At 48.4% G+C, this 11,633-nt stretch overlaps 1 non-coding gene across 1 annotated transcript; it reads left to right on the top strand.

The window, feature by feature from the left end:
• Positions 1-5,525: 5,525 nt before the first annotated feature.
• On the top strand, positions 5,526-5,598 carry TRNAK-UUU. Its single transcript has one exon. It is a non-coding gene; the product is annotated as a tRNA-Lys (tRNA).
• Positions 5,599-11,633: the final 6,035 nt, after the last annotated feature.

Below are 11,633 nucleotides of genomic sequence, written 5' to 3'. Positions count from 1 at the left end.
TTTGGGGGGGGGGGGGAACAACAGCAGGAAATAGGGAATATTCTGTTTACCAGGATGCCTATCAGGGTAACTAGAAATAATTGCCACAAACTGAAGGATAGCAAATTTAGACTGGACATCAGGAAAAAATTATTTACAGTGAGGGTTTCCAAAATATGGAATATGCTTCCAAGGGAGGTGGTGCTGTTCCCTTCCTTGGAGGTATTTAAGAGGCGATTGGACAAACATCTAGCTGGGGTCATCTGACCCCAGCACCCTTTCCTGCACAGGGCAGCGGATCAGACTCAATGATCTCATAGGTTCCTTCTGACCCTAAAATCTATAAAATCTATGAAACTGGATCAGAGCCTGGTTCTGCATTTTGATGTCACACAGGGCTGTGGTGATCACACTTTGAATTCTCCACCACTGGACAGAATGAATGTAACTTACTGGGACCAAGACATCAAATTCTTGTATAGGAAATTCTCTCCAGGGAGTCAACATAATTTCATCCTGTAGAGAAAGGGAAAGAATTAAAAAAGGAACCGACTGGAGTTCTCCCAATCATAGCATGGTCACATGTTTTCCCAGTGTCCTAAACTGAACTCTGGAAAAGGAAAAAAATACCTATTATTACACTGCCCCAAGGTCTCCTGGACCAGAACCTGATTTGAGTAAGAAGAGAACAGCTGGGGTGAACAGTTACTCAGGACTCTATTCCAGACTAAGTTTACAGATGTTACCCTTACTAATAACTACAGATGTAATGGTATCCTGCAGAGTTACAGTCTGTCATCTAACAGGACTGCAGACCAGAGTTTCTGCCTAACCATAACATTGAGTAATAGCTTAGAATAGAAAGTGAAAATGAATAAATATCTCTAAACTAAACCACAAAGATCTCTGATAGAAAGTGTTTCAGAGCATGTACAGAAGGTACCAGCAGGAAATGTCTGAGACAGGCATGGAACCTGAAGAGGACAAAGTAGGATTTCAAACTTGAATCCCCAGAGGTAAGAGCTGAGCATGTAGGGTAAAATTTAACTGCACAGGAAGAAAGCAAAAGGGAGGAAAAAAGCATGTAGAAATGTCCTTGTTTGCCTCTCTTTTCCTTTTGAATTATCTGGGGTGCGGTAAAGGTGAGCAAAGGGCACAGGCAGATAGTGGATATTGATTTTCCAGCCAGGCAGAGAAGCATTAAGATTCTGCTTTGTGTGTGTATTATGAAATGATTAACCACACACCTTAACGTTCAAAACCACTTGTGGTCAGAAAAGACATTATCATAACTGCTGGATCTGTTCCCCATGTACATTGCATTCATACCTACTGATTATAGTTGTTAGTACTTTTTGGTCCTGTTAGTCCTGCAAGGCCAACACAGTTGAGATTTGGTTTAGTTTCTGTTTGTGCATCATCAGGACAGTTGCTTGCTGCACTCCACATGTATAAACCCCTTAACTAATAATGACACCATGCAGATTATCTTTGAGGGCACAATGTGAAGACAAGCAGGTTGTATGGGTGCAAATGAGAATATCACTGGTCTTAAAGAATTGGTGTTAACTGGCCTGCAGATTTTTTAATGATGATAGCGCTAGGAAGCACTGGGAAAAGGGACTTGAGCCCAGCTGTGGGAGCAGGGTGGCCCTGAATCCAAACCCTAGGCCTCTGCTAATGACTCATTGAACATGTCTATCCTGTTTCTCTCCCAGAGAGCACCACTCTCAGTCATGCCCTACATGATTACTAGGGGTGTGTGAAGCAGCCCCTATTCGTTTCGGATTTGGATTCAGCCTGAATCAGGGACAGTGATTTGATTAGTTGATTTAGATCACTGTCCCTGATTTCATTCAGCTGAATCCAAACATGAAGATTTGATGCTGATTCAGAGAATCAGCAATTTGGCCATAGACACAGCTTTAAATGTTTTTTCTACAAACCTTGAGGTAGCATGCGCGGCTTGTGATCACTGCAATGGTGGGGCGCATGGAGTGTCCCGCAGGAGTGCGGGGGGACCCTCCATGTGCTTGGTGGTGAACCCAGAAATGGAACAGAAGTACTTCCAGTCCACTTCCGGGTCCACCAGGGGACGCACACCGCCCCCCCACCACCACCTGCAGCCTTCTGGCTCAGCGATTGGCCAGGGGGGGACCCCAGGTGTCCTCCCAGATCCAGGAGGCACCAGTCACCAAGCCAGGGTGGCACGGGGGGGCAATGCACTCCCCAGCAGACCCAGAAGTGGACCGGAAATGCTTCTGGCCCACTTCCGGATTCACCACTGAGCGCGCTGAGGAGCCCCCCGTGCTTCTGTGGGACACTCCACGTGCCCCAGCATCACAGCACTCACGAGCCACCTGGTACCTAGAAGTATGTCGAAAAACATTTAAAGCTGTGTCTATATCCAAATCGCTGAATCTTTCTGATTCGATTCAGAGAGATTAAAGGGGCCTCTGATTCGATTCAGGTTTGGAGATTCGGCCACCGAATTGGGCCAAATCTCCACCAAATCAAATCGGGGACCGAAGCTTCGCACAGCCCTAATGATTACTTCCTATTACAGGTGCCAACCTTGGAAAGGAGGGAATGAAGCTGCCCTGGTGCTGCCCCTGCCACCACTCTCAAATATGGGGGAGGGGGAGACTTTGAGAGTGGCAGCAGGAGGTAATCACAGAAATGCTTCACTGCCTCATTTATGCATTTATTTACTTATAGGTGTGTGCAAGCAGAAGCAGCTGTACTGTGTGCTGGGTGCACTTGAGGACAACACTTTCTGAGAACATGATCCATTGTCTCCCCACCTTGATTAAGTCCAAGATACAGAGATAATAGTATTTACACACCTCACAGCAAGGTTAGGAAGGTGGGTTAGTTAATGATTGCACAGAGATATCAAAATGTAAAGCATTATATGGAGGCTAAATATTATCATGTGTTGTTGTATACATCAAGGAACGGAGCCTTTTGGGAGATGGTTTCACCGCAGTATGGCCAGCTGTACAAATGGACTCTGTCTCATGGACACTTCATGTTTGTAATGCTTGCTCAGACTGAAAGTGTGTGGCCGCTCCCTATCTATGTGGAGCATACAGCCTACTCCAGAGACTTCCAGCTGACAGTATAATAATTAGTATGCACATTTATAAGTTGTTCATGACACATGCTCCTCTTGTTCCTCCTGGCCTGATATGTTTGTGATTCTCTGAGGCAAGAAAAGAGACAGCCATAACATATTAATGAAAAATCTTTGAATAATGCTGAGAAGGGCAACAAGAGTCAAGAGGCTAGTCCCCAATCAAGAAATAAGGGTCCAACCCCAGATAGCATAAACTGGCAGAGCTCTATTGGCTTCAGTAGATCTATATGATTTTATATCAACTGAAGATCTTGGGGATTGGACTAGATGATGTCCTAGGGTTCCTGCTAATCCTAATTTTCTAATTTTCTATGACGTTTAACTACAGCTGAGTTCCTACAACACAGGAAATATATTGCAGCGAAGCACATATGCTATCTAGTGTGGCCACAGCTCTGACATTATGACACGGTTTCCAGCTGAGCATCCAACTGGCGCAGGTTGAGGGAGGAAACATCAGGGAGCTTTGTGACCACAAGACACTTAGATGCAATACAGGCAGGTCTTGGGACCTTAAATAAAAAAGGAGAATAAATGGTCAGAGAATCTTTTCTTTCTTTCTTTCGTATGGCTTTAGGAGCAAGAGCTATTGTCACATTTTTAATTCCAAGTTCCCCAACCAGACCAATGCCTTGCTGGAAAGTGAGTGTAACTCCAGGATGTTGCCTTCAGACTTGTATCTGGGGCAGGATGTTATTATGTGCTCCATGGTTTGGTCAGGGTTTCCACAGTCACAGCCAGGCAAAGTTTTTAGGCACCACTTGTACATCAGGTGGCCACACTGGCCATGTCCAATGCGTATACTATTAAGGGTTGCCCACATGCCCTGTGGAAGGTTGAAGCCCAGCTATTGCACTGTTGGGTTGGAGGCAAGGTGTTTGTTTCCTCCAAAATTCTTCAGTGTGAGGTGCTGGCTTTGTGGCCAAAAAAGTTTTTGTGAAATCATGTGATGAGTTGGGAGATCTTGAAGGTCTCTGTGGATGGGAAGGTCAGGATTACTATTGGTATGCATTATTTCTCTGTATGTTGCTGCATCCCATGGAACAGAGAAAGGAGTAAGGTTTGAAAGTACGGGTAGCCACTGCATTGTGGTTGGTATCAAAGTTTCAGAGATAGACCTCATTACTGAGTAGAGTTGTGTGTCGATGAGTTTGGGATGTTGACTTGAGGCCCAGACAGGTGCACAGTACTCAGCTGTTGAGAAGACTAGGGCTATGGCAGAATTGCAGAGGATGGCAGCTTTTGCACCCCAGCTTGTGCTGGTGAGCTTTTGGATGATGTTCACTCATGCCTTTGTTTTCACGGCAGTCTTTCAGAGGTGACAATGGTAGGTTAGGGAGTGGTCAAGGGTCACCCCCAGGTAGGTAGGAGTTGGGTTGTGGTGCCCTTTTTCTCCACAGAAGGTGACATTGAGGGTGTTATGTGCCTTGTGACTGTCAAGATGGAGTGCGGAGACCATCTGTTTTCTGTTGGGAAGTTTGTTTTAAATATGAATGGAAAAGCAGGGCAGGAAGGGCCCTCAGGAGGTCATCTAATCCAGCTTTCTGCTCAAGGCAAAATCATTCCTGGCTGACCCATCCCAGTCAAGTGTCTAATCTCCTCTTAAAACCTTCCAAGGATGGAGATTTTACAGACTCTTTGTAATCTTTTCCTGTGGTTAACCACCCTCATGGTAAGAAAGTTTCTCCTAATATCGCACCTAAACCTTCCTTGTTGTTTGTTGTTGTGGAGCTGGTGCTGGGAACTCCCTGCTGGTGGGGGTCGGGGAGCCAGTTCCCCACCCAGCTCCATGATCATGGAGCAGAGCAGGGAACGAGCTCTGCAGCCTCTACCCCACCCACATCTGCAGTTGCAGAGCTGAGCAGGGAACAGGCTCTCCAGCCCCAACCCTGCAATCAGGGGCAGGTGGGAGATTGAGGCCTTCCTACTAACTGCCCCACTGGCACATTAGGGCAGGGGGCTGGGACCTGCCCCACCCCTGCAGCTATTTCCAAGTACTCTGCCCTAATCAGGGAGCTGGGGCTAGAAGCTCCCTGCTACTGGGGCAGGAGGACATTGTTCCCACCCTGGCAGCAGGCAGCCCCCCTGGGCCAGGGAGCAACTCCCAGCCCTGGACAGAAGACAGCTGTCTCCTCCTGATGAGTGGCACAGCTCTGTTTCCCCCTGGTGAGTAGTAGAGCTCCCCATCGTGATGATGGGCCCATTGCAGGGCCCCAGGAAGTGCAAGCAGTTTGCTTTCATTCGCAGCAACTCCTAGGGGCATGCTTGACTCTAGGAGTCAAGCATTGCAACAGGCTACCTCAATCCCCACAATTGTCAAGAGCAGGTTAGACAGACACTTGGTTGTGGAAGTTTAGTCAAGGGCAATCCTGCCTTGAGTAGGGTGCTAGAGGATAAGCTTACATGAGCCTGGATAGTTCAGTTGGTAGAGCATCAGACTTTTAATCTGAGGGTCCAGGATTCAAGTCCCTGGTCAGGTACTAACTTCCTGCATTTTCTTTATAGTAAGAGTGGCCACAATTTGAAAGGGGCTTCCAAGGGAGGTGGTGCTCTCCCCTACTTTGGGAGTCTTTAAGACAAAGCTGGATAGGCATCTGGCTGGGAACATCTGACCCCAGCGCTCTTTCCTGCCTAGGCAGGGGGTTGGACTTGATGATCTGTTGAGGTCCCTTCTGACCCTGTCATCTATGACTTCACGAGGACCCTTCCAACCCTACTTTCCTCTAGGCCTGTGCGAGTTGGCAGCGATATGATCCAGCTTTGGATCCAGCTGCTTCGGATGGCCGCGATCCAATCCAGAGCTCCGAACCGGGTTTCCACCTTGATCTGGCCAAAGTTTCTGCCTCAGAGATCCGGCCGTAGGGTACAATGGGAGAGTCAATGAAATATCTATAACTTTGTTGTTTTTTGTCCAATTTGGATGAAACATGCAGAGATGGTAGCCTCTGCTGAGAGCATAAAACTTGCCAAGTTTCAAGAAGATTGGTGTAGGGGTTTGGAGGAACTGTACCCCAAATTCTTGAAAGCAAAACTCAAGTCGTGTCTAGGCATTACAACATATGGGGTGAAAATTGCAGGGCTGGTAGCCTATGCTGAGGCCACAAAGCCTGCCAAGTTTCAAGAAGATCAGTGCAGGGGTTTGGGGGGAACTGCCCCTCAAGCTGCAGACAAGCAAAACTCGTGCCATGGGTGACACTGCATGTGTTAAGGTGCAGCAGGGTGACAGCTGCAGGGATGGTGGCCCCTGCTGCGGCCACGAAGCCTGCCAGCTGTCGAGGAGTTCGGTGCAGGGGGGTTCTGGGGCCCTGCACCCCTAGCTGCTGACAGGCAAAACTCGTGCCATGGGTGCTTGTGGGACCGACTGTGTCTATCTTGGGGGCGGGGAGACACTACTGCAGGCCTGGCTGCTAAGCTGCTGTGTTACCAGTTACCAATCAATCATGATTCACTCAGGAACCAGCTCAATACACAAGACCTAGCCATCAATTAGCACCTACAAAACCAGGCTAAGGAGAGGACAGAATCAATACAGACAATCAACTGCCCCAAGACAGACACAGTCAGTCCCCAAACCCCTGCACTGATCTTCTTGAAACTTGGTAGACTTCATGCTGTCTGCATAGTCTACCACCCCGGGAAATTTAATCCAAATCGGACAAAAAACAACAAAGTTATAGATATTTTATTGTTTCCCCATTATATCCTATGGCTGTATCTCCGAGGTGGCTGCGAACCGCTTTGGGAAGCCGAATGAGGCAGCACTTTGACCCAGATGTGCTGCTTTGATCCCCGAAGCGTCCAAAGTTTCTCTGGATCCGAAGCTCTGTCCAAAGCCTTGCACAGCCCTACTTTCCTGTGATCCTGTATGCAAGCTTGACTCAAAATCCACCAGTCAAAGGAAAGACTGTCATTGACTTCAACAGGCTTAGGATCAAACCCAGAGACAGTAGCATACAAAGGCTGAGTAAGTACTTACTTAAGCAAACCTTACTGATCATTTTGGCTTACAAACATGTGAAAGCAGTACTGGTTTTAAGTCTTGGATCTAAATTTACAGCAACAGTAAATAGACAAAATTCCATGGATCTATGCTGATTTAAACCTGAGTTTAGGCCTGTGGGATTGGACTACATTGAAGATACATAAATACAGAAGTTACTAAGCACAGTCAGCAAGATGAAGAAGAAAACCAGTTAGCTCACAAGCACAGCTAGTGTTCTCTTTTTACTGGAGAGTCCGTGACTCAGAGAATCAAGACAATTCTCAAGTTTTCCTTTATATTGTGAATGTGACTGACAGTAGTAGCCGTGCCCTATAAAGATGTAGGGATGCTACTGTATTTCAGCACCTACTTGACCAGCTTCACGCTTACAGTCAATGACTCATTTCTGAACGAACAACCTAAAGTGTTGGCAAATAGCAGTGCTAACATTGTGCATGGCTGAAAGATAAGTATTGCTCAGAGGCTTATGCACAATAATTTAGAGGACATAAATACATAAGTAGTGCTATAATGGGTCAGACCAATTGTCCATTTAGCTCAGTATCTTGTCTCCAGCAGTAGCAGAAGTGGATTCTATACAGGGAGAGCACTGAATCGGATTGATCTAAAGTCATCTGTCCCCTATTCATTAATCTCCACGACATCTACCATTGTTGGTTTAGAGATGTCAGACGAAACATCTCCAACCATTCTGTTAAACAGCTATTAATAGATCTACCATCTATTACAGGGCTGGGCAAAATACAGCCCTTGGGCCAAATCCAGCTTGCCAGGCCATTCTATCTGGCCTGTGGGACACCTAAAAAATGTAGAAATTATTTATCTGCTCCTGGCTGCCTGTCAAAGATAACAGGAGCCAGGGGCAGTAGGATCCAGGGGGAGCTGGCAGGACAGAGCAGCCCATCCCCGCCCCAACCCCAACCATTTCCCTGCCTTCCTGCCCCCACACTGCTCCAGCACCACCTGGCTTCTGGCTACATCCCCAGACTGGGGGAGCACGGGGCCCACCAGTAGGTGTGTGTGTGTGTATGAGGAGGGACTCTGTGTGTGGGGGTGGGGGGGAGGGAGTGTGTGTGTGTTCATAGAGCGAGTCACACAAGCACACCCTACAAAACCCATACCCAGCCACACCCCATATATCCACACACACTCCCACATGCTCCCACACCCCCTACACCTATCCACCCCACCAGACACACCCTCCCCCACACCCCACACACCCACACACCCTCAGCCCCCCACAAACCTGTACCCCCCAAACCCCTACAATATACAAGAGTGAGAGTTCATTTTAAACTATTATATATAATCATCTCTGTGTACACTACACAAACACATGTAAACCAGGACAAAAATATTTTTTGAAATCAAATTAATGAATGTTTTAGATGTTTTCTTTTTGGTATATAATTTGGTCTTTTTCTGGTTCTGAGATGGCAAAACCCCTTGCTGAAAGAACTATTTCCAGGGGCAAGGGGAGGGACTTCTGATGGCAAAGGTCAGGGATTAGGGAGCAGGACTTCCAGTCAGAAGATGGTGACCCAGGGGCAAGGCACCTGTCAAGAGGCAGCACAACCCATGTGGCTCTCGACAGCTTGCCAAAACTGGGTAAGTGGCCCGCCACATGAAATAATTGCCCACCTCTGGTCTAGTCCCTTTGTGAACCTTGGTGTGCTATCTGCCTCCACCCCCTCCTGTGGTAATACATTCCACAAGTTAACTACGTATTGCATTTAAAAAGTACTTTTGTTGTTACTTTTAAACTTGTCTTCTGCTAATTTCAGTGGGTTCCCCCTAGTTCTAGTATGTTGGGACTTGTTAGCTCCCTGTTCACTTGATCTACACTCACCACGATTTTATAGACCTCTTTTATATCTCCTTTCAGCCATCTCCTTTCCAAACTGAAAAGTTTTAGCCTTTTTGTCTCTCCTAATATAGTAACCACTTGATATCCCTCATCATTTTGGTTGCCCTTCTCTGTACTTTTTCTAAGTCTACTACATCCTTTTTGAGATGTGGGGACCAGACCTACACACAGTATTCAAGATGCAGTGCACCATGAATTTGTATAATGGTATGATAGTACCATTTTGTTTTCAATTCCATTCTTAATAATGCCCACATTTTTATTGGCTTTTTTGCTCATGGCTGCACACTGAGTTGATGTTTTTAGAGAAATATCTACAAGGGTGGGCAAATATTTTGGCTGGAGGGCCACTTAATGAGTTTTGGTGTCCTCTCAAAGGCCACACTTCTCTCTCTCTCTCTCTTTCACCCGCCTGATCCCCACACCATCTGATCATGCCTCCCAGAACTGTAGCACACCACCGTGTCAGCACTGGGCAGACAGTCCCACCCACCTGTCCAGCACAGCAAAAACAGCCCTGCCCTGCCAGCACCATGTGGCAGCCAGAGCCACCAGCTGCCCACAGGCCAGATCCCATGAATTCATAGTCGCCCACCTATGGGCCAGATACAATTATTTGGTGGGCCAGATCTGGCCTGTGGGCCAGACTTTGCCCACCCCAGTCTACAATGACTCCAAGGTCTCTTTCCTGAGTGATAACAGCTAGATCAGAACCCAGCATTATAGATGTATAGTTGAAGTTATTTTTCTATAGGTACTATAACAGGGCCTGTACACTAATACTAGAAAGGAAAGAGGACCTAAGGGTGTGTGACCCCTTCCCCCCTTTCTTCTCCCTCACTTTTTGGCTGCCAGTTCACCCTTTCCCTGGTTTCCTCCTCCTATGATTTCACCAACCCCAGCCTTGTTTCCCCCTTTCTTTTGCTTGCGCCTTCTTTGTGTTGTTCAAATCAGACTCACATGCAGGGAAGCCTGTAACAAGATAGCCACTGGGTCCATGTGCAGGCAGTGCCAGATGATCTAAGAGGCAGAAGCAGAGGGACAGATGACCCAAGCACCCTGTATAAGTGCCAGCCTCCAGAAGAGAGAGGGAAGTTGGCTTGTGGCAACCACAAGAGACAGCACATTCCTGGAGAGGCGCAAGGCTCACAGCTCAGACTGCAGCAAGAGGACTCAGGAGGGAGCCCCGAGGGAAGGAAAGCTGCAGACCTGCACAGGAAGCAAGCCAAGTGCCCCAGATATTTTCTGTTTTGTTTTCTTTCTACTTGGAGCCCACCACCAAGGGGACGTGGTGAACCCAGTGTGGGACATTTCTTTGAGTCGGTACTGGCACTGGTGTTTCGTGTTTGTCACATCTCCCTGTGGCAGGGCACTGGTTATGGCGGCCACGTTAAGGGCCTAGAGCTGGCAGCCACCAGATGCCTGATGAGGGCAGCCATTTTAGATTCGGGGCTGCCCATATAAGCAGGGCAGTTCTGCTGCTGGAGGCCAGGCAACAACATTGCCTGGCTGTAGGGCTGCTGGTATCTTCTGGAGGTAAGGGAGGAGCTGTAGGGGATGGTCAGGAGGCTCCTGGTCCTGGGCATGACCTAAAACTACACCCTGCCAGGAGTGGGTGGCCTGGTGGGGCTCTCAGTGGCGCAGGAGCCCCCAGGAAATGCCAGGCCAGTTACCATCCTGGTGAAAGGTGGGCACCTTAACCTCTAGCCCCCACGACCGGGTGGGTTACCCCTTGTTGGAGGGTGGACCCTCAGAGAGAGACAAAAGGCCATAGACTCACACCTGTCTGGACTTCCCCCAACCAGTCCATGCTGGGGCCAGGACTGGAAAGGTTGAAGGGCTGGGGGCCCACCGCGAGGGACACCCAAGAGCTGAGGGCCTGGGATCCCGACTGGCCTGGAGGTGGGCCAGGGCCTGTGTGGCCAAAGGTCCCAGGGGGACCACACCTGAAAGGGAAGCAGATCAGGGAGCTATGATGCCTAGTATGAAGGCAGATGAAACCGCCTGAGGAGAGGAATCCAGGCAGGGTTCAATGAGGAGGATTTTGGAGCCCAGAGTGGGGGCCGGTGATGATGATAACATCCAGATGCCATCTGCAAGGCTTGGGCTGCGGTGTAGGGGAGGAATGGAGCCACAGATAGTGCCTCCTGGCATCGGGGTAGGAAATGGGCAGCCTCCCGCTTATTAACATCTAGTAATTAATTCCAACAAGGCGTGGCGGGTGAGAAGGTGGGTGGTTAGCCCAGAAACAGGTGGGCAGGCCACAGTTAAATCGGCCCTGAGAAGGTGACCTGTTACACTCCCCAAAGGACTGGGTCAAGGCTAAAGGGAGGTGGAGGCCACTGAAGGGACACCCGAAACTTAGAATTCAGTTGAATGGACAAAGCATAGGGACTAGAGCAGTTGTTCTCAATAGGGGTACACCGATAAGAGATTTGGGGGTCTGAAACTGATAGCTGATTTTTAAGGAGGCATATAGGCCAATACCAATCTGATTTTCAATACAGCTCTGTGCAGCTGGTAAATCTGTTGTGGTAGACGGGGAGGGGGAAGGGAAGGGGCATGGGATGGGGAGATCAACACCCCCTATGGTGAGGGAGGGGATGGAGCAGGGGCTGGGACAAGCACTGCCCGGGTGGGGTGGG

The sequence above is a fragment of the Gavialis gangeticus genome, unplaced genomic scaffold (assembly GCF_001723915.1).
Source record: "Gavialis gangeticus isolate Ggan-Ray unplaced genomic scaffold, GavGan_comp1, whole genome shotgun sequence".
Lineage (NCBI taxonomy): Eukaryota > Metazoa > Chordata > Crocodylia > Gavialidae > Gavialis > Gavialis gangeticus.
This window is presented reverse-complemented; position numbering and strand designations above follow the sequence as displayed.